This window comes from Episyrphus balteatus, chromosome 2, assembly GCF_945859705.1.
Source record: "Episyrphus balteatus chromosome 2, idEpiBalt1.1, whole genome shotgun sequence".
Classification (NCBI taxonomy): domain Eukaryota; kingdom Metazoa; phylum Arthropoda; class Insecta; order Diptera; family Syrphidae; genus Episyrphus; species Episyrphus balteatus.
The window spans coordinates 89,235,901-89,251,282 of NC_079135.1; the positions used below are offsets into that span (position 1 = coordinate 89,235,901).

A 15,382-nucleotide genomic window follows, 5' to 3' on the forward strand; every position below is an offset into this window, starting at 1 on the left:
TCAAAGCCAACCATGTCGAAATTTCGAAGCTACTTCCTACAATGGTGGCTGGTCATCGGCAACACTGGTTTACAAGGGTTTTGTTGCCGAAACAAAAATATACTTTTCTGAAGGTTTTCAGTGTGTTGAACTCGAATTCGAAGTCAGAAACAACTAATCAGCTAACGTTTATGTTAGAAAATGCAATAAAACGTTTTTTTTTTTATTTCTTCGGACATTATTCTTTTGTATAAGGAAAATTGTTTGAGAATATTTAGTAACGGTTTCTATAAGAACTGTTTTCCATCTTTCGATACCTGTTTAAATCTTTTCAATATCTTTTGTATTGCCTGAGATATCTTTAAATTAAGTAAGTGGGTTTTCCTTCATATATCATAAAGGAGATAATGACGTTATAAAATTTATAAAAATACCAAACAACTGAGGATATCTCGGGCAGTAAAAAAGATATCGGAAAGATTTAAACAGATTTAAAAAGGTGATAAATAGTTCTTATAAAAACCATTACTAAATATGCTTAAACAATTTTCCTTATATAAAAAAATAAGGTCCGAAGTACTGCATACTCTAACGGTAATATTTCAAAAACGGGAGCTGATCAATTTTTTTTTTTGACTTCGGATTCGAGCTCAGCACACCGAAAACCTTCAGAAAAGTATATTTTTGTTTCGGAAACAAAAAAAAAAATTAAATTTTGTTAACCAGTGCAATAGATCTTCACAGGTGTTTTGAGGAAGTTTTTCAATTAAAGATTGTGTAACTTAAAGAGCACGTACCGTTATGTGTGATATATTAAATGAAAGGTAATATTATCAGCATGCGTATTAAAGTTAAATAAAGTTAAAAAGTAATGTACATAAAGTACTCTAGACAACGTCATTCGTCTATCTATTGAAACAAAAAAGTTTTAATGAATTGCTTTTTCCTGTCGCTTTTTCGTTTCATTTTATTTCAAATCACTTCGATACAAAAGAAGTTTTCACTTCAATAAAACAACACATAGATGCGTTCCAGACACAATCTGAAAGAATTAAAAATCTGTTATAGGTAGATACCTATCTTAAAGGTTGTTGTTCTTTAAATAAAGCGTCCCTACTAAAAGATTTATGAGATCATAAAAACATTGCATTCATCGACATTATCCACAATTATAATTATTCTATACAATCATTTAAGTCGGTCAATAAACTTTATTCTAAAAGTTTGCACCAATATTTTATCTCCCACAAAACAATAACACTTTCATTCAATTCATTCATTGATATATCACAACACCAGACAAGATAAGGAGTATGTGTACCATTTTTCACCCATATAAAATAAATCCATCAGCTAAAACTAATTGTGCAAAAGATAAAAACTTTCACCAACAAGATGAGTCTCAAACAATTGCTAAAGACAATAAACGTATATATAAAATCGACATTATGTCTGTCTCTCACCTCAACAAAAATTCAATTGTTTACAATAACACACAACAGAGCCAACAAAACAAAAAAGTGAACACACACTCTCAACGATGATGTATCTTTTTCAATCCATATGGCCTAACCTAACCTAACCACCCCCTAAAAAAAAACCACCCAATTCAAAAACCCACATAGACACAAACAAAATGAAAGTGCAAATAAAAAGCAAACAAACCGCAAAATTGTAAAAGCAAAGTGTATAATTCCTTTTTAATTTTTACCCTAAGTGCATTTCAAAGTACCAAAACAAAAAAAAAAAAATAGATGCATATTGTACATGTATCTATGCGATGCAACTGCAGGCATTGACGCTGCATATATACAAAGATACGTGATGCTGTGTCATGCAGGCAGGGTGTCAAACTAGACAAAAAGGATAACTCTTCCAAAATAAAAAAAAAATGAGAAAAGGTAAAAAAAAATATAATACACAACAAAAACAAAAGCTTGTGTGTGTGAACATAGCCATAGAATATCAAATGAATTGCATTTGCCTCGAGTATCTTAGAGATAAATAGAAAAAAAGGTAAACACAAAAAATAAGGATGCCAACGAACGGCAACTAACCGGGTCCGGGTGTATCTTCTATACTCTCTACTTCACCTGAGCGTGCATTGCTTCATGCTTTTCCACACTTTCATCTTCATCTACAACATTTACCACCGCACCGCTACGGGAGCACACATCAAGCTCACAGGCTCTGCTGACACCTTTTGCTGTTCTTTCTTTTGAGAATAACGAAAACGTAACTTTTCTTCATCATACCAACTGACTGACTGTATCCTACATAATATGTGACGCTGGCTGATGATGGGGTTGGGGGGTTGTTTTAGAACTTAGACGAACCCTTGTTGGATTCATTCATTCATGGTGATCCATCAAGTTCTTTTACTCTATATCATATGGATAAGGCTTAAATAATGTGACATGGCAGAACTAACACATGTTTAGTTATTATTTTTTTTTGCTTCTACTATTTTGTCTTACTTCTTCTAGCTTAAGAGAAATGTTATTAAGAAGAGGTATCTACGTTATTCTGTTTTAAAATTCTGTTTGATCATTATTCTTTATACAACATTGTAATTCAAAATTCTGTAAGTATTTCATAGCAACGATTCAGGTAAATTTTTGACTGTGTCTGGAAATATGTGAATTCATAAGAGTTTATCGCCATCAGAAGCAGGAAATGTTCAATGCGCTTCGAGGGCTTAACAAAAATCTTTTTTTATTGGTTTTTTGTTGTTGTTGTAGGTCAGTCGTGAAAGACCTTGGGCATTGCAATACAAAAAATCGTCTGCGGTTGTATCGTTTGAATCGTCTGAAAAGTTGTCGAGTGAAAAGCCATAAAGAACAAATAAAGTGTAATTTTGCTTTCAATACCTACATATATTTAATGTGTTTCAATAAATTCTTCAATTTCAATTTTACTTCAGAGCTCTGTAAAAATTAGGAATATTAAGGACTTAATAATACTTCCCATTGCTATAGATATTGCAAAAAGTGTTTTTAGTGGAGTATGTATAATGTATATTAGGGTGTGTCACTTTTGTATGGAAAAAAAAAAGTACTCTAATTCTCAAATGTTATAGTGGTCAAAAGTTGTATTATTGTGTGAGATTTAATAATATGTTTTAAAAAATTATAATATCGTTCGTCTTTGGCTCTCTCAAATCGGTTGAAGTTGTTAAGAAAAAAACGATTTTATATAAAAAAAAGAGTGTGTGTACACATGTAGGTATACGCGACTGAAGTTATACTTCTCATTCAGTATATGTAAATGAATTTCATTTGATATTTTTAATTTCTATTATTAAGTAATTAATCCACACTTAGTTTTTTTACATTTTTATCAAGTGAACAATAAATTAATTCTTTCATCCTCCTTGCGTCCATGTAGTTTCCAATTTATTCTGTGAAATTTACTCATGTTGTACGGTTCAGAGCGTACGGTAAGTAACGAAAGTAAATGAATTGCGCATAAAATGTGCGATATGGTAATTTTATGAGAATTGTGTGTGCTTCAGCACTAGTAGTAGCAATATGGAACTTGCAGGGTTGCTACAAAGCTCAAAAGTTAGCTGAGCTCAGTTCAAATTTTGAGCAAGCTCACTTTTGAGCTATGTACCATAGCTCAGCTCATTTGGGCTGAGCTGAAAGTGAGCTGAGCTGATGGTTGAGCTGAGCTGTTGGGTGAGAGGATACATTGATTTTTATTTGGAAAGTATAATGAAATATGAAGATATTTTAAACTTTTATAAAACACCATAGCTTAAGATGTTTGGTTCTAGTTATTAATGGAATTATTTTAACACATGGATATTTTTATAAATAAAACAGATAATTTTTCGTGATTTTTTTTCTTGGTTTTTTTAATAGTAAATATATTTCTATTTTTTTAGTAAAATATTTCTTTTTTTATCATAAAAAAAATTCCGGTACAATCCGGTTTTTCGACTTTTTTCAAAATTCCGAGAAAATCGCGTTTGAAAGTTGGGGTAAATTTTTTTTTTCGAAAAATCCCCGAATCTTTGAACGCTCCTAGTAGCTAAACCGCTTGAGAGCAATTTTTGGGAGTGATGCCAAATGATAGCTTGTGTCATGGGCCTACGCTTTGCGCATTGTCAGATTTTAAAAAAATCGCCTTCCATGTTAAACTGCCACATCATGCCTATTTTATCAGAATCGTGCCTAATTTTTTTTATTTTTAAGTTCTCCCGGTTTGAGAACGCGTGGACCTACAGGGATGAGAGTTGTACCCAAATGTAGGTTAGAGTCCCCGCTACCTTTTGGCATCAAAAATTTTTTTTTTCATTTTCTTCAAAATTCCGAGATATAGGCGTTGGAAGTTGGGGCGCTCATTTTCAGCTCAGCTCACTTTCAGCTCAGCTCAAATGAGCTGAGCTATGGTACCTAGCTCAAAAGTGAGCTAGCTCAAATTTGAGCTGAGCTGTGAGCTGAGCTGAAATGTGAGCTTTTTGCAACCCTGGCAACTTGCCACATGGAAATTACCACATGCAACTTGCCACACGCAACTTGCCACATACAACTTGCCACATGCAACTTGCCACATGCAACTTGCCACATGAAACATGTAACTTGCAACGTGTTGTGTGTTTTATGTTTTGCCGTACTGCGGCGTACTGCATTTTTAAATACTAAAGTACTGCCTACTCTAAAGGTGAAACGACAGCCCTGCTACCCAGGGTGATCGCGTCATAATCCCTTTGACATTCTTGTCAAAAAGTAAATTTTCATACCCACCGTCCCATAAGAAGTATAACTTCAAAAAAATATCTTTTTTCCTTCACTTATTATTTCGCAGTTTCTTTGCTAAGTGTTCAATTCCAACAAATATAAGCTTAAAAGTTTTTTCTTTGAATTATCTTCCACGTGAAAGCCGGGCTTAGAACTAGTATCTAAAAACTTGATATTTTTGATAAGTTATTATTTGAACTTTAATGATTTTGTTTTAGTATACCCCGTTATTCTGCGATGAATTGAAACTTATGAGTTAGTTAATATATTCTTTAACACAATGCAACAAAAATTGGGTGCTCTTAGGTGCTCTTTAGAGAATCGAGGGTCAATTAGTTTTTCACTTTCTGATAGAAAATACTCCTTACTTTATGCAATGTTTTTTATATTTAAATTAAATTAACTGATGTTATTAGTGTATTTTATTTTGGGTGATCTTAATTAAGGTTGGGGAAGAGAGAAAAAAAAACTGAGAATTGTGTATTAGGGATGAGGAAAAAAATTTGAGAAAAATAATGTCGACAGGCGGAGTACAGGCCATTAATCAATTTTTTAGTTTTTGGTAAAAAAATAAATAACAAAAACTAGGTTTATATTGTATTTTCTTGTAGGAATACTGATTTTAAACAGAAATAGGTACAAAAACCACGAAAAATAATTATGGCCAGGTTTTTGATGAAAATACTCCAAATGTCTTCGATTTTTTCCTATATTTTGAGCAAGCCAAAGATATTAATTAAAATGAAAATTGTAAACTCAGGATTTAATTTTAATAAGCAATGCAACTTTCAAAAGCTATTACATTTAAAAATTCCTATACTTTTGCATTTTGACACACCCTAATGTATATGGTTTTATACACTGTTGAGATTTATCATATAGTATTTGAGGATGAATTTTTTTGATCACCGACGACTTGGTCGCCGGCGCCGTCGCATGTATGTACTTTCTCTTATGATAAAATTAGCTGTTAAAGATAATGAAAAAAAAAAAAAAAATAATAGTTGCTATTATCTTTTAAGGAATTATAATTAAGGAATATAAAAAATATTAAAAAATTTGTTTGCCTAATTAGGTACTCTAGCAATAATTTTTATTTTTTATTTTTTAATTACAATAAATTTGTAGGGGGAAGTGGTCACCCTTCGTACAGTTTTTACTTATTTTTTTTTAGTTATTTATTTACTCACTCCAGCTTCGAGAAAATGGACTTTATTTGTAATATGTATATTATTACACTTTACAAAAAAATTTGACACTTCTAAGTCAAAGGCTTAAATAGTTATAGCCATTTTACTGGGATTAGATTTTTGTACGAATCCTCCCCACCCGTGGGGTACCTTCGTACAGCACATAGGGTACATTCGTACAGGATATTTAAAACGTTAATTTGACTAACTTTTGATTTGTCAAATGCCAAATTTGAGTTTTAAAACATTTAATTACTTATTAATTTATTAATTAATTGAACTTGACTCAGAAAAAAACAAAAACAAATAAAAAACTTAATTTTTCTCGATTCGACTATTCTGAAACAAATTATTATTTACATATATAAAAATACCAACCTTTATTTACTATAGAATGCGAAAAACTTATTATAGAGGTTTAAATTTCATTTCAATAAAACTGTAACTCCGTGTTTTGATTGTTATCTGTTCAAGAAAATTTACTGGCGGGCATACGTTTGCGTACGAATGTGCCCCATGTTTGACTGTACGAATGCTCCCCAAGCTGTACATAATGCAGAAAAATTGATTTTTGAAAAAATGTACTGAGATTTTGCAATATTTATAATTAAAACACAAATTTAACACTTTAATCAACAATTCTTCATTACTGTTTAGCCAAAAACATACTTAACTTAAACACAACATGACATCAAATGTACATAAAAAAATTACTCAGAGCACTAAAAAACACTAAAAGTCTTGTGGCGACCGAATTCGTTTCACTTAGGATTCAAAATTTATCTAGCAGCTCGGCGCCTACTATGTCTATGCACACTAGTAAGCACGTGTTTGAATACCGTTTAGTTTTTGTTTTAAGCTCACTGTACGAAGGGTGACCGTGTACGAAGGGTGACCACTTCCCCCTATAGGTACCTATAAAAAAGATGTACCTAACTTTTATCAAAACAAATTTCCTATTCTAAATACCAAAAAAACACCCTAATTTTCAATCGAAAATTCAGAAAGTAGAGGTTTTAACAAACAAATTACCCACCGATTTTTTTAAAAAAGCTGATATTTTGACACGTGAATTTTCGATTGAAAATTAGGGTGTTTTTTTGGTATTTAGTCAAAATAAGGTTAAAAAATAAATACTTTAAATCAAATAAATTACTGTGTATTTGGGACATAATAAGATAGGTTTTTACCAAATTTCGTAGAAAAAAACATTTTTTTGAAAAAGATAAAAATAAAAAACCAAAAACTCGGTTTTTTTAATTTTTCACATAAATTTTGAGGTTATGTGAAAAAATTGTCAATACATAATTTATAGATCTTTTTATTACCTACAACTTTGCCGTACAACTTTTTTCCATAGGACTTGTAGTTTTGTCGGAAATCGAGATCTACCATTTTTTACCATTAAAAACGCAACCCACCCACTTCCCGAACTCGGCTCGCCAGTAATTTATTTTTCCTTTCATTTTTATCATATTCACCTCCTTTTCCAATGGGTTTCATCCTACTATGATTTTTTTTGGTTTCAAAAATTATCGACCCTGGGCTAATTAGCAAAATCATTGATCAAATCATCAAAATCGATGCTTCTCTCGATTTCAACGAAATTTTTCATGAATCACTGTAGTCCTGAATTCTTTTTTATTCTTTTTAACTTAGAGAAGAAACGATTCCCCACTGCAATTTGTCATACTTAAGAAAATTGTTAGTGCAATTTCAACCTTTGAAAACTTATCTTCAACTTTATTTGGTTTTAAAAAATTATAAAGTTCTAAAATTATATAAAGATTTTTCATTTTCGTGTTGACTAATTTTCAAGTATTTTTTTAAATTCAGGCATTCAGCATGTTTGTAGATAAATATAGATAAATAAAATTCTTTATTTCATATAATTATGTATACAATATTTATTCTTAAGAATAAGGACGTGGACGTTTATTTCCGTTCACATCTTAGCCCAGAAAAAATAGATTTTTCAAGGAAAAAAATTGTTACAGGTCGATTTTTGTTATACAGCTTGGTGTAAGGGTGGTATACAATCTGTGAAAAGTCCTAAAGTTTCCTTTGTCTGCTAGTCTAATTGTAAATGGCCAAAGATCACAACATTTTTTATTTTTAAAACGGTAGGTTTTGGAAAAAATTATGTTCTACAAAAGTGCTGCTGATGTTGTTTTACAACAAAATTGTTTTCTTGTATCTCATGTTTAGACATAACAACATTTCAAACTATCCCATGTACATAATTTTTAATTAAATTAATTAATAACAAATAATATAAAAATTTCAAGAAAAACAGAAATATTAGGCTCAGACAGAACGGGAGAAAATGAGTCATTTTTTTCGTGGATGCAGCCGGTAAGACGTCAAAAAATGAATAATAATTCTGGTTAACAAAATTAAACTTTTTTTTTGTTGCCGAAACAAAAATATACTTTTCTGAAGGTTTTCGGTGTGCTGAAGTCGAATCCGAAGTAAAAAAAAAATTAATCAGCTCCCGTTTTTTAAATATTACTGTTAGAACATGCAGTACTTCGGACCTTATTCTCTTATATAAGGAAAATTGTTTGAGCATATTTAGTAACGGTTTTTAAAAGAACTATGTTCCACCTTTTTAAATCTGTTTAAAGCTTTCCGATATCTTTTTTACTGCCCGAGATATCCTTAGTTGTTTGGTATTTTTATAAACTTTATAACGTCATTATCTCCTTTATGATGTATGAAGCCAAACCCACTTACTTCATTTTATGATATCTCGGGCAATACAAAAGATATTGAAAAGATTTAAACAGGTATCGAAAGATGGAAAATAGTTCTTATAGAAATCGTTACTAAATATGCTCAAACGATTTTCCTTATACAAAAGAATAAGGTCCGAAGAACTGAAAAAAACATTTTTTTTGCATTTTCTCTCGGTAATATCTCAAAAACGGGAGCTGATTAGTTGTTTCTGACTTCGGATTCGAGTTCATCACACCGAAAACATTTGGAAAAGTATATTTTTGTTTCGGCAACAAAACCCTTGTAAACCAGTGAATTCGTGACAGCATTTTTAGAAATAGTTTTTTTTTTTAAAGTAAGGTAGATAAAATTTTATTTTAAAAATTAAAATAAAAAATGAAATATTTTATGATATTTTTTAAGAAAAACAAATTTTAGAAAAATTTTAAGATGAAAACTTCAAATTAAGAAATTATCATGAATATGAGTCCAACGGTTTTCGAGATATAGAGAAATTAAAACACGATTCAATTCCAGGTGCAAGTATCATTGGTGATCTGATATGAAAAACAAGATTTTCAATTTTTGAGTATATCAGGAACTATTTGTTTTGCTTACCTAGTTAAAAAATAAATGATTTGCTCAACTGCCAAGTTAGAACAAAATCACTTAAAACATTTAGTAGACCAAGACAGACACAGACAGATCATCGTCTTCATCTGTCATTTTTGATTCTTAACTCAAATTCGATTTATTTTAGGATTCTTTAACTTTTCTGGTCAATTGGACTTAGTTTTTTTTTTACAACTTTGAGTGTCATAAACAAATTTAGGCATCATTTTAGTTTAAGCTTAAATGGTCACTGTGGCGTATGCGTAACGGTTTATTAACGTTATTTAGTAGTCCGTTGAAATTTCACATTAGAAGTTTTATGCATATTATCTGTGGTTCCCTTAAGTTTTGATTGGATTTGTGTGGTATCAAAATCTCATTGATGGGTTTCGAATAAAATGATTATCTATCCATATAGAAAACTTAAGAAGGTTAAATCTGTTTGTTGGCTACATGTTTTTCATAAACTTGAAAAAAATGGGGCTAATTTTTTCACTCCCTTTTAAAATTCCAAAACCCTTTGGGAGATTTTAAGATTATCTTCAGGGGTCTAGATACCTTTCAAAATATTTTAGTAAAAATAAGGGTATATGACTCCCCTTCAATGAATATTTTTAATTTTCATTTTTATTTTTATCTGTACAGAAATTAGAAGGGGGGTTAAGAGTGGCTTGAATTGATTACTATAAAAATGGGTAAAGTGTCAATGTTATTAAAGAACTTGACAATGCCCCCTGATTTAATTTCAAAACCCCCCTTAATAGACAGCTCAAGCTTCTTTTAACTACTTATGCACACACGACATAAATATGTATACGTATTTACCTCAACATAATGTACAAATTAAAATGATAAGCTAAGGCGTTTTGATTTTGATTTGTTAGCTTTTGCTTTTTCAAAATCCCCCCCCTCATTTATGGTTTGTATGTTACTATGGTTCTATTTGTTTTCCTATATGCAATAATACCAGCAGCGATAATAACTCGCAGAATGCCCACACAGTTTCACTATTGTTTTGATCCGAATGCAAATGAAGTGTAGAATTTGTGTCATACGGCACCCTGGGGGGTAAAAGCTAGAAAACAGAAGAAGAACAAGAAAAAAAACAAAAACAAAACAAAAAAATGAAGAGAAAATGTAGGTAGATAGGTATGTTAGGTAATATAACCAAACGCAAATCCATGCCTATGCAGAGAGAAAGATGCATCAGCATCATAGCATAGTAGCGCATTCCAGAGATGACACAAATATTTATCCCTGTTCCTGGAGAGTGCTTTTGTTTTCTCCAGCATCTTTGTAGTATTTTGTATGTTTGTTTGTTCTGTTTTTTTTTTTTTTTTTCTGCTGCTTCTCTGCTGTGGTGATGTTCATTGTGTGTATGTGTGCGCTGCACCGTGTTGTACAATGACTTGGAAATAAAGGGTCTGGAAGTTCTGCGACAAACGCCGGTCTTTTCTCTCCAAATGACTACCGCGCGACTGATGCTGCAGCAGAGTAGAAGCAGCATTGCACTGCTTTTGAGAAAAAAAAAATAAAAGATGACACAAGAAGAAAAGGAAATCATCCTGCGATGCGGTAAATCTGTGTGTTCACAAACAAAACGTGAAAAACTAAAAAAAAAAATGAAGATGTTTTCCCTTCCTCGTTTTTACTTTTTTTTTCTGTTTTTATTTTTTTTTTATTTTATTTTAATCTCAGCTTAGTTTTTAGTTTTTTTTTTTATATATATTTTATTTCGACTTGTAGAGGTATAGGAGTTGTATATCCAGTTCACAAGACTCAGGAACCATTGTCATGTTGTTGTTGATAAATAAAAAGGAAGAAACAGCAAGAGGGGGGATGAGAAGAGACCCTAATAGCGTTTCCTACTCAAGATTACTAACATGGCCCGTATGAGGGCAAAAACTTAACATTGCACTAGGAGAGGACTATAAGTTGACGATGACAACGACCGACGACAACAAACGTTGACGACGACCGACGACAACGCCATAGCGCATTTAAATACGTGTGTTGGCCATATTTGAGAATAGCTAAGTCTCTCAGGGCCAGCAGACGAGAAGGACTTCTTCTTCTTCTTCTTCTTCTTCTTCTTCTTCGGCTTGTTCTTCCTGGATAAGGAATAGGTACGAATATATAGCCAGTCAACCAACCTACTCTTGGGCTGGGAACTATGAATATTCATTGTAATAATTATAACGTGACACTTGAGCGAAATGTTAGTTGCGCTTAGTTGAACCGATTTTTTTTTTTTTATTCTGAAAGTTTTTTTTCTGCATTGGTATTTTTTTTTTTTATTTTTTTGTATTCTTCATCCACACCGTAATGAAAACTCCTTTTTTACAGAAGTTACACGAAATAATAGAGGAATACTGAGTAGGAAAATATTTACTCCGCCCTGAAGTAGCCTGAATTTCAAGGAAGGCGTTGGTTAGGGTATAGAATATAGCAGAAGGGGTAAGAGGTATGCCATAAAACGCTTCGAGGTAATGTTAAAAAATAGAATTTCTGGAACAATGAAGTTAGGCTTGTTGGGTTGGTTATATACAGTTGGGTTTGGGGTTGTGACGTAGACCGCAAACGCGTTGAAGAAAAACCTTATTTATTTATTTTTTTTTTTTTAAGTAACTTTTTTTTTTGTTTGGCTTGCTAGAGAATTTTTTTCCCTTTCACTCCATAGAAATTCCCTGTCCTCTGTCCTCAGGAATGATAGTACCACCGAGGGGGTCGTGGAGTTGCTGTAGTATGTCACAATGGTTGTTGCACTTTGGTACTCTCGCTGCAGATGTATCTACCCATGTAACATATACTTTTTAGCTTTTGGGCAAAAGAAAAACACAGAAGGTTTCTCCTGTTTTTTTTTTTTTTTACTGTGGTCTTCTTTCTCTCAGATCATGAATTGGACACATTTTGATAGTTTCAGACCAATTTGGAGTGTGAGGGCATTATTGTATACTAGAGAATTCAGCTAGGTTGTTGTTACCTAAATAACTGTTTTCGTTGTTTTATGTTTGCAGTGGTTGTAATTTTTAATGCAGAGAGACTTGCTTGCTTATTTTTTTTATTTTGTGTTCTGTTTAAGTTTTGTATTACTGTTTTTCTTTTGTCTGGTAGAAGAGAGAGAAGAGTTGTTTTTCTTTACATTATTTTTTTTTTTTTTTTGGTAAAGCTAGCGAAAGAGGGCGCTGCAGTTTTTTTTTTTTTTTTGGATGCAGTAAGCAGATTGTTTTGTGTTAAAAACAAAAAATTAGGTTGAAAAAGTTCAGGAGTTTACTTAAAGTTATTTAACTTTTTGACCATTGTTAGGAATATAAGGATTACCAGGTGGATTAGGATGCTATGAAGCATTTTGTATGGTTCCAGTACACCGAAATGTTACTTTCAAAAAGTTTTTACTTATATTTTTTTTGTTGGTTTCTTTGTAACAATTAGGTACTTTAAATATATGAATGAGTGTTTTAAAAGTAAAGTTGGTTTATTTCTATTGTTGTTTTTTTTTTTTTATTAAATAACTTTTCTGTCTTTATAAGCATATTTTTCTAAGACAAAACAAATTTAATAACCGGGTTATTTTAATTCTTTTTTTCAGGTAAGATTCTTAATCCTTTTTACATCAATGCACAATGGATACTTACATTAATTCTTTTGGAAAATGGTAAGTAAGTTATACGTGTCATTTTAAATAGGCTGCAAAACTTAATTATAGTTCAGATTTCTTTAAATGAATTTAATAGGTTGAGTATCTTGAGCTTATTAAGCCTTTGTTATATTAGGTACACTGATTGTGTTGTTAAGAAACTAAAATAATGAAAGAATGAGTTCCCTTTGGAACATAAAGAATATAAAAGAACGTAGGCTCTAAAAGTGATCACATCAAAAAAGAACTGAAATGACACAAAACGCTAAATTCAAAACATAATTTTGAGTGAAAGGGTGTTTTTTCGAAAAAGGAATAAGAAGTTTATCTGTATTGGGAACAAAATAAGAGAGCATTTTAGGTCTTTTTTGAGTGAAGGGAACAGAAATACATCTAATTAAACTGTCCGTTATCTTCATCATCCTTGCTCTAAAAAAACACCCTTTACTTCAAAATAATTCTAGACTTCGACTGAATATCATTTTTTAATATTGATTTCTAAAGAGGTACTTATGTTCTCATCACCTAAAAATAAAGACACATTAACCTAAAGGTTAATTTTATTTTTGCTTCCGATGACTAATTGAACGTTTGTTATTGAAATCTTAGATGATGAACCATTGGTTTCTTGGAACCTCCTCGAAAAAACACTCTTTCACATAAAATTATTTTATGAAGTCTTTTTATTTTGGTTTTTATCCCAAATGTTATTCCAAATTACATTAGGATTTCTCATCAATTTTTGTTTTAATCAAACAATAGTATTTTCTTATAGACTCTTTAGATTCTTGTTTCAAATTTCAAATGCAACATAATTGCTGAATTTCAATAGGGTACCATTAACTTTAAGTACTTTTTTCTTACAATTAACAAAAATTTTGTCTTAATAAAAAAAAAAACATTTCAAAGTAAAAATTTATAAATTAATTGGACAACAATGGACAACATTTATTATTGCCACAAAAAGAAAAACACCCTTTCACTTTAAACATTTTTAGCGCGATTGCATAGATTCATAGGCGAAACTATAACACCACATCTACATCTTAAACCTTCATCACGAAATTTATCAGTGTTCGGTCAACGAGTGATTTATCGCTGAGAGAAAAAAATAATTCTCATCTGCAAATGTATCAATTCCTAGAGACATGGGAGTGGTGCCATATGAAAGCTTATACAGGGTGTCCCAAAAGTAATGGATCAAACGAAATATGCTGATAGGCCAACTTAAGGGAAAAAATAACAAACAAAAGTCAAGACTTTTATTCAAAAAGAAATAAACAAACAACAGTCGAGAAAATGTGTTTATTTTTCTTTGTTATTTTTCTCTGAAAAGCCCTGTTTTGTTGCATTTAAATTGTAATATCTTTCGTTCTAATTTCAACTTTGGAAATTTTTATACATTTTTGAAAACTGCAATAACAAGGCAAGTTTTTAAAATAATAAACCAGTATCACACCATACAATTTTTTTCGGGATGCTGCTCTGAAATAAAAGTAAGAAATTGAGTTTTTATAAAACATGAAACAGTTTATTAATTTGCAGCAAAATGGCGTATGAAATAAAAAATATTTTGATTAATTAATTATTTCGTATTATTAGCCAACGTTTTAGTGGAAGAATTGTAAAAAACAAAAATCAATTATGAGCGGAGGAAGCAATATACTAATGCAAAGTCGGCATTTTTCGAAATTTCACAAAAACTGCATTAAATCGAAAACCGTTAGGATTTGGTATGAACAAGTTACCAAATTCTGAGAGCCCTTAAGTTGGCCTATCAGCATATTTCGTTTGATCCATTACTTTTGGGACACCCTGTATACTCAGCTACCCGATAGTGGTAAAATCCGGTTTTCCGATTTTTTTTCAAAATTCCGAGAAAATCGCGTTTATATGTTGGAGTCGAATTTTTTTTCGAAAAATCCCCTCATCATAAGAACGCTCCTGGAAGCTAAACCACTTGAGATAAAATTTTGGGAGTGGTGCCAAATGATAGCTTGTGTCATGGGCCTACGCTTTGCTCATTTTCAGATTTTAAAAAATCTCCTTCCATGTTAGTCCGCCACATTTTCCTTAAAAAAAATTCGTGCCTTGTTTTTTTAATTTTTTAAGTTCTCCCGGTTTGAGAACGCGTGCACCTACAGGGACGGGAAAGGTACCCAAATGTAGGTTAGAGTCCCCGCTACATTTTTTTCATTTTTTTCTTTTTTCAAAATTCTGAGATATAGCCGTTTGAAGTTGAGCGGGCGAAAACGCTTCTGTAAGCTGAACGCTTTGACCTAGATATTAGAACATCGGTCTCCTGAAATATTCGAAATTACATTGGTTGTGCTTGTCGTCCCAGCGACTCAAATCACAGTTGAAAACACATTTTCGTCTTTAGATTTTACTTTAAACGAAAAGAGATATAATCTTGGGTCTAAAGAACTTTGAGAGTCTATTTACTATTTAGTTCATACATTATTTAATACATAAACTTAGAAAAAACATCCTTTTCATAT

The 15,382-nt window shown here is 31.5% G+C and overlaps 1 protein-coding gene across 3 annotated transcripts in view; it reads left to right on the forward strand.

Annotated features, from left to right (window-relative positions):
- Positions 1-15,382, forward strand: part of LOC129912156 (innexin shaking-B) — a 321,007-nt gene that overhangs the window by 65,080 nt on the left and 240,545 nt on the right. The window contains exon 2 of one of the 3 annotated variants that reach the window (XM_055990288.1): positions 12,834-12,899. The exons of the other annotated variants lie outside the window; for them this stretch is intronic. The gene's annotated coding sequence lies outside the window, so the exon portion shown is untranslated. The remainder of the gene's footprint in view (positions 1-12,833; positions 12,900-15,382) is intronic. 3 annotated transcript variants of the gene reach the window in all.